A 17,500-nucleotide genomic window follows, 5' to 3' on the forward strand; every position below is an offset into this window, starting at 1 on the left:
ATATATATATATATATATATATATATATATATTTATATCTATCTATCTATATATATGAATATATCTATCTATTTAATATATATATATATATATATATATATATATATATATATATATATATATATAAATATATGTGAAAATATACATAATTAGCTATATATATATACATATATATATATATATATATATATATATATATATATATATATATATATAAATATATGTGAAAATATACATAATTAGCTATATATATACATATACATATATATATATATATATATATATATATATATATATATATATATATATATATATATATATATTGTATACTGCATAGAGTAAAGAGAAAACTTCGTGAGACAAAACATAATAAATAGAGGAGCAAGACCGATAAATGGTGCCTCACCCCAAAGAATCATCACTCCTTACGCTAATTTATTTACAATGGATGCCTATTGAAGCAAGAATTGATCTGAAAATATGCTCAATAACCCATTGAGTTATCGGAACCGGACGTCTTAAATATCTAAGAGAATTGCAACATGTTGTGCAGCCAACAAATCTTGTTCACACGAGAATAATTACAGTCGATTTCAAAATTGAACCTAGATATACGCCTTGTAGGTTCTAGAGCCTTTAGATTTCCGGCCACGAGACTATACAATAACTTCCCACTAGACACTCTAGCGGTAGTATCTTAACGGGTGGGTAGTGCATTCATAAACCTACTCCCTATATAGCTAGAATAGGAATAAAACATTAGAACCTAGTGCCTGTATTCGTAGAATGGATATTGTTGATAGCCTACACTGTTTGTTTATCAAATTTTTTTGTTTCATGATTATTGATGAAAAAACAATTTTTATGAATCAATGGAAAGTTAATCTAAAGAAAAAAAATCACTTTGCTTTCATTTACCCGCAAATAATAATTAATCATTTTGATCTTCAAGAAAAAGTAATCGAGAACTTCTTTTGTTCTTGCACTAAATAGCTATCACACCTCGTTGTAATCCTTTATATTTTTGTATTCTTATAAACAATTATTAGAGGAAATATATTTTTTAAGATGCTTTACATTATTGATAACGCCGGCTGCTATTTAATGAAATCATAATATGATTCTTAAGCACTGAATTCGACAAAAATAGAATAGCCTATAAAATGGAAAATGTTTTTTTTTTTTTTTAATTATATTTGAAAACCATTTACAGAAGCATATCTGGTATATATTTACGAGTAATAATATTTGAATATGTTTAAGAATCCTGACTTACAAACATACAATCTATTTTCCCCTACGTTGAAAGAAAATATTAGACTTTATTGATATCCATCAATGCATCTTTCTACCAGGCTTTTTTTCCCACAATTTTGAACTGTGAAACAAAAGGGAGTTGAGAATAGCTGGAAAAAAGATGCAGAAAGGAAATCACCCATTGTCCTGACAACAACAGGTAGTAATGTTCTCAGAATCCTTGTTTACCTGACCTCCTCTTATCTCCTGAGAGCCATTAAGGATCGGCCGAATAAAACGCCGTATCTCTCACTTTTGTGCCGGGTATTCATGAGGGACTATGGTTAGAGGGACCTGGCCAGGAGGGTCTGTCCTTTTGTGGCTGTTTCCCCCCCTGCTTTTGTTTATCACAGCTGGGATTTGTTTATTGTCCATTAGACGACTTTCCCCTGAGGGTTCATCCCTGAGCATCATATTTTTTTCCATTTTTTACTCGTTTCCGTTCTTCATTTTCCTACGTATCATACTAGACCAAATTCCACATGATAAATCATTATTCGATTAATATATGCCATTGTTCTCTAGTCTTGGGTAGTGCTATAGCCTCTGTACCATGGCCTTCCACTGTCTTGGGTTAGAGTTCTCTTGCTTGAGGGTACACTCAGGCACACTGTTGTATCTAGTTTCTCTTTCTCTTGTTTTGTTGAAGTTTTTATTGTTTATATAGGAAATATTTATTTAAATGTTGTTACTATTCTTAAAATATTTTATTTTTCCATGTTTCCTTTCCTCACTGAGCTATTTTCCCTGTTGGGGGCCCCTGGGCTTATAGCATCCTGCTTTTCCAACTAGGGTTGTAGCTTAGCATTTAATAATAATAATAATAATAATAATAATAATAATAATAATAATAATAATAATAATAATAATAATAATAATAATAATAATAATAATAATAATAATAAGTATTATTCTCTCTTATGTCCTTCTATGTTACGTTTTTTTTCTAGGTAATGTTTTCCATTGCTTATTATTTTTAGTATTAAAATTCACCTTTGAATAAAAGCTCATTATAGATTGTGAAGTTACTGGGTTCGTTTTATGAGAATGAACCTACTTTTCAATTTTAACAGAGAAGTTGACTGGATTTTTGAGTCCCCATCTCTAGAATTTTTAAGTAAGGAGAAACTTAATGTAAATCTTATACTTTTATTAATTCTATTTCCCATTATATTTTTTTCTTCCATATACTTTGACTTGTATAAGTATTAGAAAATTCAATTCCTATACGTTGTATATGAGAATAATCTTTTAGTTGAAATGTGTTGTCGCAGCTATAACACTTTTCAATTCTGAAATGTATATTGTCATTATTATTAGCCCAGTGAGGAGGGGGAGAAAAGGAAATAAATAAAAGATATAAGAAGTAACGAAAAATTAAAATCAAATATTTTATAAAACATTAACAACATAAAAACAGATAATTCATATATAACTATAAAAAGACTTATTTTCTGAATGATCTCGTTTGACAAATAATTATTCCTATTATGTAAAAATACCCGAGTGTTTCTCCGTATCCTGAATTTTTAGACAGATTTTTAACCATTTCCATGGAAATAGGCCTACTATGTTTTCTATCTTTTAAGGTATAACGATATAGACCTACCTCATAAAAACAAACAAATACTATATCATATTAGAAATGTTAAGAAATAACCGACACCAATTTAATAGTAAGAAAATATCATATTAAAGCATTGATGTTTATTTATATAAATAGAATTTTTACCACCACCCTTCATTTTTTTCTCTCTCCATAAAAGCAAGGTTGGTCCCCTTTCCCGGTATACACCAATTCCAGTCATTTTACGGGAATAATCAGCCTTCCAGTCGAACCTTTAATAGCCAATCCCCCTTTTGCGTAAATGGGACGCTTAATAGCTACATCAAACTTGAATCTGGTTTTATATGTAGCAATTTTCCTCGGGATTAAGATCATATGAAGGATCGGCTTTTTCTTACGGAGATAATAATTGCCGCTGTCAAATAAATGGGGGAGGGGGGGGGGGGGGATTCAATACACGCAACCACGTATATGCAAAAATACACACACACAAACGCAGATATATATGTATATGCATATGTATGTGTATATATATATATATATATATATATATATATATATATATATATATATATATATATTATATATATATATATATATATATATATATATATATATATATATATATACATATTTGTATATATATATATATATATATATATATATATATATATATATATATGTATATATATATATATATATATATATATATATATATATATATATATACATATATATATATATATATATATATATATATATATATATATATATATATATATATATATATATATATATATATATATATATATATATATACATATACATACATTATCAAAGATAATAGTCATAATTCGTATATGAAGAGCGATAGCAAATATAATTGAACACCCTTACATTTACAGAGGTGATAAATTTCCTCTTTTACATCAAAGATAAAAAGCTAATATAAATTCATCTTCGACCTTCACTGAAGAGCCCCAAAGCTTCCGAAGGATGTTAACACCATCTTTTTGATCTTCCTCTAAACAGTCTTTTCGGTGGAGTGGTGAGAGAGTGGAAATAGTCTATGAATTTTAGCCATGTTGCTGGTGATATCCTTGTGGGTTTCAATGTAAGGGGAGTATTAATTCTATAAAGAGGTTAAGAAACGTTTTCTATGTTTCTTATAAGTAAAAGAGGAAGTAAAGATAAAATACTAATAGCCTACCTCTGGTCCTAACACAAATCTAAACTGAAAATTCTTATTTCTATAGAAAAAGAATGAGCAAGAACAAAATACTATTTCTGACCTCCTCCATTAAAGGAACTATACTTTGAATTGGGGGGTTCTTTTTGCTGAAAGTAAGAAATAAAGAAAGAATATAAAAATATCTAATCTTCGTCGACCGCAAGACATAATAAACAAAACAAATAATACTAAATTGGAATTTTTTGTTTGCGGACCTGAAGCTTAAAAAAAAAAAAAAATAGTACTTTTGTAATTTCTATATATTTTAGGGTAAATTACTCATGAAATCATAGGGAAAATTGATATGATGAATTAAGCAAGGTTCGAAATTCCAAAGTAGCCAAAAAAAAAAAAAAAAAAAAATGTTACATCGTGCCCATCCTGAAATAAGTTTTAACGAGCTTTTATATATCCTTGAACTATTGCAGTCAGTACAGAATTAAATGGAAAAGAGCAATCCTTTCTTTTATCTGAAAAGATAAAAAAAAATAAGCATTTATTATTAGAATTTAAATGATAAATATTTTCAAAAGCTTAATTCGTCTGTGAGACAACTTTCTACAAGCTTTCGTATATGACATACACAAGTCACTCTTTGTAATGAAAAAAAATCTCCAAAATTCTCTCTCTCTCTCTCTCTCTCTCTCTCTCTCTCTCTCTCTCTCTCTCTCTCTCTCTCTCTCTCTCTCTCTCTCTCTCTCATTAAAACTAGGTTACTTGTATTGTTGGTAAAGAACGTTATAATTAACAAAATCGTTTTGCTATAATTGATAAGCATTTGCTCAATATTTTTCTTATATTTTTACAGGCGGTTTTTTTCAAATTCTAATGGTTTCTTTGATCATTTAGTTTTCTGTACCTTGATCATTATTTCACCCAAAATATATCCCTCTGAAACAGATAATTGAGGATACATTTATCTCAAATTATTCATTTTCATAACCTCTTATGCTAACATTCTGTTTGAGAGTTTTTATCTGTGTATCTACGAAGTCTTCGAACCAATTTTAGATTGAGAAGTATCATACTTTAATCCATCAAGACATAAACTAATGAAAGTTGTGAATGTGGAACACATTAAAAGTGTACGGTATAATTATTACCGATTTTTTTTTTTATGATGAAATTCATCCTACATTTATGTTATTGGGGGGGGGGGTGTGGTCGTGGAATTAGGAGTGGGGAAAATTGATAATCACAATAAAGTGGAAATTTAATGATATGAACTAGGATTTTCTTGTTTATTACTAATACTATATTGTGAATGTTCTTTGCCAGTAAAAAAAAAAGAAAAAAAAATACGCGCAATTTATAACTCAGGTGAATGTATAAAATTATGAGATATTATGCAGAATGTTTGAATAACTCAAGACATTCTGAGTATTCAGAAATCATAATATTGAACTTTTTGTAAAAACAAACAGTTAAAGACTGAACGACTTATTAGCTATTGAGATATAGATAAGATGTTGTCTATATAACGAATAACGTTATAGTTATTTGGAAAGCTTAAAATATGTAGAATAAAATGCCTATATGATATTCTCATATATATATATATATATATATATATATATATATATATATATATATATATACATAATATATATATATATATATATATATATATATATATATATATGTATATATATATATATATATATATATATATATATATATATATATATATATATATATATATATATATATATATAATTAATCATTAAGAGTATGATAGTACCTATGACACATCGATGGATTGATAAGATTATTCGTTTATACAGCTAAGGTTACAAAATGTAATCCTGCACAGCTTTCATTTCCTTGGCTCTAATATCCTAATACCTTCAAGATGTTACTAGCTGTATTTTGTTATTGTTATTTCGATATCCTCTTTAATACTAATTTTAATTTATTTATCTATTTATTTATTTATTTATTATTATTATTAATATTATTATTATTATTATTATTATCATTATTATCATTATTACTAGCCAAGCTACAACCCTAGTTTGAAAAACAAGATGCTATAAGCCCAAGGGCTCCAATGGGAAAAATAGCCCAGTTAGGGAAGGAAATAAGGAAATAAATGAATGATGAGAACAAATTAACAATAAATCATTCTAAAAACAGTAACAATGTCAAAATGGATATGTCATATATAAACTATTAACAACGTCAAAAACAGATGTGTCATGTAAACTATAAAAAGACTCAAGTCAGCCTGGTCAACATAAAAACATTTGCTCCAACTTTGAACTTTTGAAGTTCTACTGATTCAGTCTTCACAGGCAGACTTGATGGAATGTTCTGTGAAACAACTGTTTATGAATAAAGGAAAGACCTACGAAATAAATCATCCCAATTGAAAACATTTGAAAGCTTTGAAAACAAGATTTCAAGTTTATTATAGATACAGGGATTTTGTCTCATGTATAACAAATACTTATAAATATTGATCAAATAATTTTCATCATTTCTAGACTCTAGAGAGAGAGAGAGAGAGAGAGAGAGAGAGAGAGAGAGAGAGAGAGAGAGAGAGAGAGAGAGAGAGAGAGAGAGAGAGAGAGAGCAGCTACAACAGGCAGAGATTAAATTTTAGATATATAGAAAGACATAAAGAAATAAAGAGATAATAGATAACTGAAATGATTACACATTCAAATTATCCAGCACTAAATAAAACCTTACTCTTCTAAAATTGCTCTTTAAGGGGATGATATCATTATCATGATGCCACAAGGGAACTTATGCCACACTTTTCGACAATTGGTGATATAATGTTCTTAATATTGATTAAAGAATTTATCAGTATAAGACCTACAATCTGTAGGTAATTCTTGCTGAATCTTACAATTCACCAGAACTTGAACAAGAAAGTCTCTTATTGTTTCTGAGATATTAATCATTACTTCTACGTCTCAACACCAGGGAACGGAGAGGAGAGGTTTACTCGACTTTAGAGCTACCGAGTATCCTAAAATACAGGGTGTCCCAAAATAATGTATACACTCTTTGGATTGTTACAACTTGTTCAATCTATTGATTTTAACGTGGAAAACAGAATCACAGAAGAGAAAAAATGCAAAGTGAAAAGTAAGGATACATGGGTCAATTTGAGAGTGTTTAAAAAAAAGAATCTGTTTTCCACATTAATATCAATAAATTGAACAAGTTGTAACAATCCAAAAAGTGTATACATTATTTTGGGACACTGTACATAACTGGAAAAAAATAGTATCAACTTTTTGACGCTTACGGTGACTGAAGTGCATAAAAATATCAGAATTACGCGAGAAATTCCGCAAAACGATGATATCAAGTCTTTATCTAAAACATAGAAATAAACTTCTTGTTATGTAAGTCTCTTGAAATAGACATAATTTCCCTCGCGGTAATAACCTAATCTACATGTAATGATGTCATTCAATAAGATCTATATTTAGGTGGCAATAGAGTCTTCTCGAAAGGAGAATGCAGGTCATAGCTCCTAATCATTACCGTAATGTATATTGGTATACAGTTACTAAACTTACAGCAATTAGTAAATGAAAAACAAAAGTCTTTAAGTAGTTTTCTTTTTTCATTTGTCAACTATTTTTTGACGGATGCTATATTAGCACATCATTAGGAAACATTGTTTTTTCTTTTTCTATTTAAGTCAATATGGATAGATGTGCATAGAATGTTGATTTTTATAGATAGCATATATTATGTCATTTGTTTTTCCCTTTTGACACGGAGCTGAACTATGACCAAATCTTCTGGATGATTTTAATAACTTCCAGGTTTTTATTAAGGTTTTGGAAAGAAGGCATTAGAAATGTTCAAGTACTTGTGTCTCTCTCTCTCTCTCTCTCTCCTCTCTCTCTCTCTCTCTCTCTCTCTCTCTCTCTCTCTCTCTCTCTCTCTCTCTCTCTCTCTCTCTCATGAAACTTGCCAGTGTCAATCTCTCTGTCTATTTATTTATCTACTAAGAGAGAGTAGTAATAATAATAATAATAATAATAATAATAGTAATAATAATAATAATAATAATGATACTGTTACTTCCAGTCTATACATCAAAATAATTAGTAACGATATAAAAGTAAAAGAAAAATATATATATAAAATTGTGCAATAAATTTACAAGCTTTCATCATTAATAAGTTCTCACAATGATTTTAAATTGATTGATAAAAATGTTTAAATTCCTCAGAATATGAAAATCTCTTCGTTTTTTTCTTAAAAAGGACGAGGTTATCGATATTTTTCATCGAGATATGTAATTTGTTCGACGCTCTTTGTCCCCTTACATTAAAATTAGAGCCAATATCTAAACTAGTTCTTGGAATGTACAGATCGCTTGCTTGTCTAGCTCGGCTAACCATTCTGTCATTTACTATCGGTAGTTAAGAACCATTTAAGAAAATTACGAGTAATATTAGAAAAACGAGACAACATGTGTTAAAGTCATATTGATTATTTATCTAAAGCCATTTCCAATTTATTATTGGTATTGCATGATCATACTTTATTGCAAAACACTGAGCTACTTTGGCTGCAAAATTTTGTAGTTTTTGTACGAGACTTTATCTAAATTTATTTATAGTGCCCCATATGTTATTGAAATAATCAATCTGTCATGAAAGTAAAGATTTACTAATAATTATTTTAGTAGCCTTATCAAAATGGTGTTTAACTCTGTTAATATATATCAATATACCAATGACTTTTATTACACAGCTTATCGATATTTATGCTAAATAACGTTGGACTGTCCTTATAGAATCCTAGGTTCTATATTTCTTTAGAGAGAGAGAGAGAGAGAGAGAGAGAGAGAGAGAGAGAGAGAGAGAGAGAGAGAGAGAGAGAGAGAGAGAGAGAGAGAGAGAATTAATTTGAGGAGTGTTCTCAGAGTCTTACTCAAGAGTCTTCAATCATATTATCAAAATCTCCCATAACGGATGATCTTGCTATTAACAAATGAAAGTCAAGACGTGCCGTTATTGGAAAAATATGAATAGGAAGTTGAATCCTGTGTCATATGATAGAGGCAGAATTACTGGGTCCTAACGCCTGCTTACAAATAAGGAAACTCATACTGTTAACAACCTGATTCGACGAGTAATAACTTTAAAAGGATATACAAATATTGCTGGTTATTCTTTGGATATGGTTTGTTATTTTTATATATATCTATATTAAAAGCATACTAATATACCTATTATCTTATTAGATAGATTGCCTGTATTGATTTGGATGAAATGAAATTATAAAGTTATATTTTTCATAAGAAAATATATTACTCGTGAACGTTTTTCCTCTTTAAAACATTTAATGTTACCTAATTATCGGTCTTTCAAACGTTAACTACAGGTTATTACTTATCAAGTAGAAGAGTTATGGTACTATCCTTTTTATATTCTTGAAAATGGGACTCTTTAGTCAACACTTTTATCACCTACCTCAATGATACGAGAGACAAAGATTTTATTATTATTATTATTATTATTATTATTATTATTATTATTATTATTATTATTATTATTATTATTTGTTAAGCTACAACCCTAGCTGGAAAAGCAGAATGGTAATAGCCCTAGGGATCCAACAAGGAAAGTAGCCCAGTAAGGAAAGGAAATAAGGAAACTACACGAGAAGTAATTAGCTACTGAAATAACATTTTTAAGAAAAGTAACAACATAAAATATATCTTTCACAGATAATCTATAAAAACTTAAAAAAAGGAAGAAAAATAAGATAAAATAGTGTGACCAAGCGTACCCTCAAGCAAGAGAACTCTACCCCAAGATATTCAAAGACCATGGTACGTAGGCTATCTACTGTATATCGAAACACATCTCCATTTTCCTTGACTCAATCGTAGAGGTCTTCCATTATAAATATCTTGGGCAAATATTTGTACTTTCTATAATCCGCATTTTACTTCATGCGCGAAATGAAGCTTCATCTGTGGTAGATAACGGGGGAGGGTGAGCTGTGGCACCCTAGCAGTACCAGCCGAACTCGGTTGAGTCCCTTGTCAGGCTGGGAGGAACCACTGCCGTATTAAGACGGCAGTGGAGTAACTTAGAGAAGAGAGGTCCCCTTTTTATTTTGTTTCATTTATTTGATGTCGGTTAACCCCCCACCCCCCAAAAAAAAATTAGGGGAAGTGCCTTGGTATATGTATGGTGTATAAATGTAGTAAAGACTATACAAATATTTCTAGTTTCTGCATTGTATATACGCGCACAAGAAATACTGATAAAACATTCATTCTCCTTTAAATCTTTACGATTCGCACTCGTCTTCTCTTTAGATGTAGTGTCATGTGCTTGATTCACCTTTCCTCTTTTTGAAAAATGTGTAAATCTGCTATATGATGAATCACGAAAATCTCTCTCTCTCTCTCTCTCTCTCTCTCTCTCTCTCTCTCTCTCTCTCTCTCTCTCTCTCTCTCTCTCATACTATTATAAAGATTGGAAACTCCTCGGCAACCCTTCTTCTCTAAGATGAATTCGCTAGTAAATTGTTTTGATTTATAGATAACGCCGAAAAAAATACAACGTAATTACTCTGGATCCTTATCTTTTTCCAATACGGGCTTATCAACCTTGGTGCCATGCACAGAAAACCATAATAAAAATGCCGTAGATTTTAGTACTATTTAAATGAGTATATTTAGAACATAAATGTAGCAGACAGAGAAAAATACACCAGTTTTCAACATCGAATAACAATAACATTAATTACAAGTTAATTCCAGGTATAAAATTTTCTGGAGAAAAGTTAGTATTTTGAGATAATAGGCAGCTAATCTACTTAAGTCAAGTAATGTTATTATATAAAAATTTTCATAGACTTTATTACTTTTGGAATATAACGATTATATTTTTAATACTTGAGAAAAAATTGTCTTTATCGATCACTAAAACATTTGTAAGCACGGATTGGTCAACGCATTCTTTTGCGCTTTTGTGGTTCAAATTTAGAAGCATTGTTAATGATAAAGAAAACATAATGCAAATCTTAGTTTACAGCACTTTTATTGTTATAGATTTCCTACCTTCGTTTATTGAAGAAATTGAGGCAATTCATCTTACATCTAAAATCTCACATGTCTCATATTAACTTATACAAATTCACATAACCTGTGAGATCATTAACTAAATGCCCAGTCTGGTAAACTACTTTTGCAAGAGTGTTACACTAAATTTATATATAAAAAAACGAAACACTAAAGAATGAATGTTCAATAAAAAAGGAAATATGAGTAAATAAGTAGAATAAAAAAAAATAAAGAAAAACAAGTGAAGGCCATACTTTTGTGCCGGCATCTTCAGACAGCAAATCCCTTTGATGCCATTCAAAAGAAATATTAAAGACGTCCGGAAAGAAAAGACCAGGTATTGTGTACCAGTCATGCACAGCAGGGACAGGTGACGTGTTTCAGGGCCCTGTGGCACAGGCAGATCCGTGTGCAGGGCTTCCATAGCGAGGGATAAAAAACAAAAGGAGGGATATCAGAGGCTTAGTAAATAAGGCGCATTTGCAAAGGGGAATTCAACCTACTGGGTTTAATGTTTAAACGTTTGAAGGCTGCTCATGAATGACAGTAACATTGGCTTATCAAGCAGGGCAATGCACTGGAGACTGACCATATATACATATGATCAGTGACCAAGCCCCCTCTTCATCCAAGCTAGAACCAAGGAGGTCCAGGCAATGGCTGCTGATGACTTAGTAGATAGACCTACAGGCTCTCTCAAACCCTTTATCCTTGGCTGACAAGGATAGTGAAGTTGCAGCAACCAAAGGAACTAACAAGCTTGAACGGGACTCGAACCCGTGTCTGGCGATCACCAGGAAAGAACGTTACCAATACACCACCACAACCCTGATGATTGATCACATCCACCAAGGTTGTGAAGGAAGGAATCTTCATACGGGAATTTATAAAAATGTAAACGTACTTCCCAACAAATTGTGTGGATTACATCCCACCTATTAAAATGGGCAAAGATTCACAATCAACCCTAAAAAAGTGGAATTCATTTCATCCTTACGAAAAAGTGTGAGGATAGATTCAAACTTTAAAATAAGTGTAACAAGCGTGGATTCAACTATTTCGAAAAGGGGAGGGGGGTCGACCAAAGCAGCTGGGAGTTAGGGAGCTCCTGCAAGCCCCCCACCCCACCCACCCCGGAAGCTAACGATAACATTTAGGAGGTATTGTTCATACTTTTGAAAAAAATCTTCTTTAAATTGAATATTATATGGTGAAAATTCAGTATTCAATAACAGCATCCCGATAAGATATAAAAAAAAATTTCAATAGTAATCCCTACAATTACTTTTAGTATATGAAAATACTTTCACGGAAATCTGCATCAGATGGCTGCCTCTGAGTTGCATCTGTAATTACTAGAGCCCTGCATCCTCAGGTTCAACAATCAATTACTCGTCGAATTGTAATTAGTTTCTCCACTTACAACTTGATTCGCATCAAAAGCACAATATCTTCATCTCCAGCTCAGGTAATGAATTTTACCACTTTGGAGTTTGTGTGTGTGCGTGTGTATGTCTATGTGTGTGTGTGTGTGTGTGTGTGTGTGTGTGTGTGTGAGAGAGAGAGAGAGAGAGAGAGAGAGAGAGAGAGAGAGAGAGAGAGAGAGAGAGAGAGAGAGAGAGAGGTGAGGAGGATTTTCACCTTCCACGTCTCCAAAACTACATTCTTCTTGTAGGAACTATGGAACGGAAATTGTTTTTGTGAACTCCAAGTTTTATTTCATGAAAACTTTTGATATCTTCATACTAGAAATTTCTAAGCAGAAAACATTTTTTTTCTTTTATTCCTTTGAAGATTTTCCTTTTTTTTCGTATCCATCTCCCTTCATTCAATCGACTGTAGTTTTTTTTTTTTTTTTTATAGGAACAGCAAAGACCACCACACTAGTTACCAAGCAAACCAAAACTTTAGCATTGTTTAAAAATATATATTAAATTTAGAACTGTTAAACTTATTGAACAATTATAGAATTATGGAGTATCTCTGACACGTACATTTGTTGAATCATAGCACACATTTCCATTCTGACACATACATTTGTTAAATCTTAGCACATTTCAGTATTAAAAATATTGAACAAAAATAATAGAAACCACATCACATTGTAATTCCATTCAAATTTCAACTTTCAAATGGTAAGAATTTTGCCCAGATACTAAACTGAATGAAAGCTAACCGATAAATCAGTCATATCCGAGTTTTCTAAGACTGGATCTTACTCCCTTGGAAATTTTATTGTCCCCTGAATAATGTTCCGAGACATAGCTTTTATCTATTAAAAATTCATATCGAAATAAATTCAGCGAAGTAAAAAAAAACAGTTAGTTTAGCAATAGGAATATGTACACCAACATATCACGAATAAACACACACACACCAAGAATGATACAGATATTAAAATCTGACGTTCATAAATATACCAGGGGAGAGAGAGGGGGCCGATTGAAATTGAGTAAAGTACTAAATCGAAAAGGATGTGGGTTATATCAATGCATTAGAAAAAAACTCTTCAAGTGTTTATATATATAATCATGCATTCTGGTAAGCAAGCATTTTAATTCCTGTGGTGTTCTGCTAATAACGACAGCGTCATTAGCATACTCTAGGTCAGCTAAATTCTTATTACCAATCCAGTCCAATCGTGCTCTACAATCCTCTACTGTTTACGAGGAGAGTAAACAACATAGGTAACAACACATTCCCTTCGAGTACTCCACTGTTCACTGGAAATTCATGTCATAAGACTACACTAGCATTAAATTTGCTTGCTATGTTCATGAACAGACTTAATCAAATTTCCAATTTTAAGAGGATATCCACAGTAACGTAGAACTCTCCACAAAATTGGACGGTGCACTCTATCAAAGACTTTTTCAAAGCTCACAATATTCTAAACATTGCTGTGTAACATATCTTAAAATGAAAATTTAGTCAGCACAACTTTTACCTCTTCAAAATACTATTTGTTCATCTCTCAGCTTTTCATCAATCTTTCTCTCTATTTCTTTAGAATAAGCATATATATTTTCATGGCAACTGCCATAAATGTGATGCCTCTGTAATTATTGTAGTCAATCACATTTTTTTTTTTTTTTTTTTTTTTTACCAACCTTCTAAGCACCCATTCATCATGTTTTGCCTCATGCCACATTCTACAAAATAATCTTGCAAGTATTCTGGGAGTCACTTCTTTTTAGGCCAGTATCATAGCAGCAGTTATTCCATCTCATAGTTCTTAATGACAGCTTAAGACTTCAAACACACTGAATTCATTCATGATCACATCTAGGTCTTCCTCAGCATCAGGAATATCAATCAAATTATTCCCTTTTAGCTACACGTAGTTTGATTGCAAAGTAACCTCGTCTTGAGAATAAAGACACAAGGGGAAATTTACTTTAAGAAAACAGCTATGCATAAGCGGAAAAAAAACTCTTTAACGTTTGAAGTGGTTATGAGTTACATTTTGTTTATACTGTGCATATTTATGACAGTATAAAGTTTTTCATTAGAATGGGTTCGGCACTAATTCTCTATACTATCATAAATTTACTTCCAAATGTTGAATCACAAATAGTTTTTACGTTTAGAGCAAGAGGACCTTCGTAGTAAAACTTGTAAAAGCCAAAATAAAGGACGAAACCAGAAGATTAAGATAACTGACAAAAATACTTTTACCACCCTTATGCAGAGCTTAACAGTCAGACATTTTGTTCGTGCAGACCCCAGGTTTTAGAGTCAAAATTTTTTCTTCAAAATTGGGGTCGCAAACCCCTTCCCCTTTTGGATACGCTAGTGTCTATTAATATAAAGCTAGTCTTTATTACACACAAGTCCGCAAAACCCAAAATGATGAAATACAGTTTTAACAATATTGTTATAAAAAAGTAGCTATGGGGTTAAAAGTTCCCTGAAATAGGAAATACTTCCTCACAATATAGAACCGACTTAAAACAATACCGTACATTGTTGTACAGATTTTTTTTTTTTTTTTTTTGAACGCAGTTTTTAGTTTTCCAGAATTTATATATCTTTACCAAATATACTGTTAAATTTTTATGACAAAAAGACGAAAGTCGAATCAGTATTGAAATACTAACTCTTAAACTGCAGAAGCATCTACCCACAAAGCTCACTAATGGTCGTTTCGTATCAACTGCATACCTCAAACACTAGTGATCCTTGAAATGGATTTTTCCCTTAATGCGAATACTTAGTGCCCTGTTTCCCCCAAAAAGCAATATATTTATATATACACATAAATCAAGCAAGAAAATATCAAAGCAATCTACATTGCCAAGTTATCAAAATAACATTTAATGTCTCGAAAAGTTTGACTTGAAAATTACGAAATTTAATTAACTTAAACTTTAATTGCAATAAAAAAAAGAAAAGAGTAATTTAATTGAAATTGCGAAATAAAAACTTAGGGACACGAAACATTTAATAAGTTTAAAATTGGCCCTACCCTTTTCTGTCCATCATGTAAGCAAAATCTTTTTTTTTTCTTCTATCCCCTATTCAAAGTTTTTGTACAGCTACACTTCGCAACTGCTTGTATGATTTCAAACCTGTTGCACTATTTACCAGGCTTCCAGCCGTCTAACCAAACTACTTTCCAACGGTCAAACAAAACTACTTGAGTGGAGAAAGACTATTACACTGTACTGAAACACGAATAATTCCAAGACCTCGAAATTTTCTTATTACCATAAAAAATATTTATCAATATACTGTAATACGAATAAACTAGGGGAAAAATAAATCTACAATTAAACAAAGCAGACTAACAATACTGATGAATTTAATTTCCTTGTATAAATTCTTTTATTGCCGATAAATTCCCTAGACTAAACCCCATTGTTTAAGTTCATCCTATACCCTGTATAGGAGAGCGAAAATATATCAGACTAATTTAATCTTATTACAGAAACAGTCTTGAGTAACCAGTGTCTGAAATTCATATGACTAAACAAAATCCTCAACCAACACCAATTGACAATTCTGTTTCAGCCAACGCTGATGGTACTAAATTCCTCAACATCAGTAAGGATGTTAGTTTAATATAGTAAACTTCAATTCCTAGTTAAAGTATTTTCATAACTATTTCCGATTGGCGCAAACTAGATTACAGTATGCTCTCAAATTGTTATATAAACTACGCTAAATTGCACATAAAAGTTCCATAGTTCAGCTTTGAGAAACGCCAGGCTCACTCTTTCAGTTTGTGAATCATTGGTTAACAAGAAGGCTAAGAGGTTTCTCATTCGAATTAAAGTTCGGTTTCAGTGAAATTGCACAAGTTTGTTCTCAGAATTTTTCTCATACCTACTTTGAGAGGCCACCACGCGGTTTCCCTTATTACAAAGCCAAATCAGTTTTAAAAACTAGTTTTATTTCTTAAGTGGCTAAAATAAATTGTTTAACAAATTTCAAACCTTGAAATAAAAAATGAATTTGCCATTTAAAGTTCCAACATTTCTGTATTAAATTAAAGATAAAGCGAAAAGGACAACCACGTAGATGAATGAAATTTATTAAGAGATACATTAACCCATCTAAAAATTAGGTTCAAACATCAATTAAATATGAACTGAATATTTAAACTTTCCTTAGACACTTAAATCATTTACTTTAATTCAAGGATTAACCAATCAACCAAAGTATTTAAATTTCCTCAATGCCTAATAATGCCCAGTATTTTATCTGGCAGAATTACATAAGGAAAAAAAAATATTCAGTAATCTCAATAAAGACATCCCACCATTTGAATGGGCAAAATAGATTTTTCTTTACAACTTACCAGTAACATTTTAACCGGAATTTGAGAATTTTATTTTGCCAAATCATTTAGTACAAGCCAGATTCTCAAAAATTCCAATAGACTTCTTTGTTTAAACTTAGCAGGATTTCCCGTGATAATCTTAAAGCACTAATAGAAGACCTTGACAGGACCTTTGAGGCCTTGACAGGATTTCCAGTTATAATCTTCAAGGACTTATAGAAGACCAAGACAGGATTGCCCCTAACAATCGAGTACTTATGGAAGACCTTGACAGGACCTCTAGTAACAATCTTCATCCAAACCAATTCACGAGTAGAAAATGTAGTTATACATTCAACGAAGAGTCCTCAAATCATTTTATCCTTTTGTCGCACCAAACCAATCTGAAAAGTGTCAATTATCAGACATGTTTCTGGTGAGAGTTAAGTTATCCCTACATAAAAGACAGATACCTAAAGCCTGTGATATCAAATTGACAGTAACTGATAAAATTATCAGTTTCGTACAACAAAGCTTACATCCAGATAATTTTTTTCTTAAAATAAGTTAAAAAAAAAAAAC

At 31.1% G+C, this 17,500-nt stretch overlaps 1 long non-coding RNA gene across 1 annotated transcript in view; it reads right to left on the minus strand.

Annotated features, from left to right (window-relative positions):
• Window positions 1-16,676: 16,676 nt before the first annotated feature.
• The window catches only part of LOC137650285 (uncharacterized), a 1,344-nt gene continuing 520 nt past the window's right edge, over window positions 16,677-17,500 (minus strand). Inside the window, exon 2 of the long non-coding RNA XR_011045953.1 lies at window positions 16,677-17,322. This is a non-coding gene — a long non-coding RNA (uncharacterized lncRNA). The remainder of the gene's footprint in view (window positions 17,323-17,500) is intronic.

This window comes from Palaemon carinicauda, chromosome 11 (genome assembly GCF_036898095.1).
Source record: "Palaemon carinicauda isolate YSFRI2023 chromosome 11, ASM3689809v2, whole genome shotgun sequence".
Taxonomy (NCBI): Eukaryota; Metazoa; Arthropoda; class Malacostraca; order Decapoda; family Palaemonidae; genus Palaemon; species Palaemon carinicauda.